This window comes from Elephantulus edwardii, unplaced genomic scaffold, assembly GCF_000299155.1.
Source record: "Elephantulus edwardii isolate Elephantulus edwardi_28Jun2011 unplaced genomic scaffold, EleEdw1.0 scaffold00313, whole genome shotgun sequence".
Taxonomy (NCBI): domain Eukaryota; kingdom Metazoa; phylum Chordata; class Mammalia; order Macroscelidea; family Macroscelididae; genus Elephantulus; species Elephantulus edwardii.
This window is the reverse complement of record NW_006400063.1, coordinates 659,529-661,625: the sequence shown is the minus strand read 5'-3', so window position 1 is coordinate 661,625 and position 2,097 is coordinate 659,529.

The following is a 2,097-nucleotide window of genomic DNA, read 5'->3' as shown; positions in this document are numbered from 1 at the left end:
TCCTATGAGTTAAAATTGACTCAGTGGTATTTAATCTTTCCAAAGAATGTTCTTAGAATTTTAATCAGGATTACATTGTATCTGTAGATATGTTTACATATTATTGACTTTTTAAAAAAATTATTATTTTTTGTGTGTGTACAGTCAAATCGGATCTGACTGGTACAGGAGATTGTCCTTCCTTCTCTGGTAGAACACCTGGTTGATTCAAACCACTTGCCTCTGGGATTACAGTGCAGCTTCTTGCCACTAGGCCACCAGAACTCCCTTTTTGACTTATTTTTTTATGTTATGTCTTCTGATCCACTAGCACAGAGTATCTTTCTATGCATTTGTCTACTTTAGTCTATTTCGACTGCATTTTTAAATCTTCATTGTAGATGTCTTTTCTATTTCTGAATAATTTTATATACGTCTATTATATGTAATTATAAATGGAGTTGTATTTTTAATCTTTTTTTTAAGATTTCTCATTGTTGAGTGTAGAAATCAAACTTAATTATTGACCTTTAATCCTGAAATTTTGCTAAGTTCTTCCATTAGTTTCAGGAACTTTTTAGTAGATACTTGAAATTTCCTGTTTTTATAATCATGTCATCTATTAGTAGAGATTGTTTTAATTCATTCTTCCAAATTTGGTTACCTTTGCCTTATTGCTTTCAGTAAGACTTTAATTTTTATATTGAATAAGATTAACATCCATACTTTGTTCTTATTTTCACATGGAAGACTCACTTTTTTCTTCTTCAAGTATTATATTGGCTATTTGTTTTTGCAAATGCCCTTTATCATAAGGAGGAAATTATCTTTAATTCCTCTCTTGATGAACTTTTATCAAGAAACACTTAGTTGAGCTTACCAAATGCCTTTTTATCAACTCAGGATTGTGTGGATTTTTTCCAACTGTGCAACTGAAAACCTTAGAGAAGTTTCCACTTGCAGGCAGTGGGTAATTTCTCTTTTTTGGTTGCTAGGCACCCTGAATCAAATTGTAGCAATTTTCCCTTAATAGTTACGCACAATAGGCTTCTATCTAAGAAAAAAAATATGCATGGAAAGAGTTTAAAGGTAGGAATTTTAAAAGTAAAAATAGAATTTAGAAATTTTAAAGGTTCTCCTCTCAATCAAGTCAACTACTTTCTGAAATAGAGGTATTAGAACTATTTTGGGGCTCCGTAAGAAGATCCGATAATTGCATCAATCAGGGAAGTATTTAATGAAGAGGTATATGCTGATCTTTTCCAAGGAAACCAAGCACAAAACTGCTACCATTTCTCAGTCCTATTTTAGGTCTCTTGGAGGCAATTATAAAATACCTCTTCCAGGATCTACCAGAAACACCTAGTTTAGCAAGGTGTGAGAAATGGCATCTCCTTGGGTTTTTTAGTTTCCCCAGACAGATACAAAGAGCCTGACTTGACTGTATACCAATAAAAGCTAAACCTAGTCTTTACAATACTGGGACAAAGATATTGTGGGTCATAGTTTACAGTTCCTTGCCATTTTACCCAGTGACATTTACCAAATCTCCATCAGGAGAGCAGGAATCAATGAGAGTGGAGCTCTAGTTTATTTCCATTGATGCTTTCGGTTCCATATAATAGAAGATGTATTTTGGGTGAGCATGGCAAAGACTAAAGATCCTTGTTGGCAGAACTTTTAGCTGCTCCAGAGAAAAATGTGTGGTAATCTACTTCCATAAAGATTAAACAATCAAACTAATATATGAGTGTCAAATCAATTTCCTATCATGGAAACCTACATTGATTTTTCCTTGGCTGTAAAATCTATAGATGAGAAGAGTGCTTTTCCTTCTCTCATAGAAAAGATGCAAAATTAGGTCATTCCATATCTTTCAAATCACCAGTAATTGTGCACAGCCAAGTTGACAAACATTTTGGCAGAGGGATACAATTCTTACTATGTTACTGTACTAAATTAAAGCATGGAAAAGAAGATCAAGGGTCTTTTCCCATACCAAACCCCTACTAGTAATTGAGAAGCTCTACCACGCAAGACACTGAAAATATTGCTTTCACCATGAATTCCCAAGCAAGGAGGGGGAAGTGAGGGGGGGGGGAAATTAAAAGAAACCAA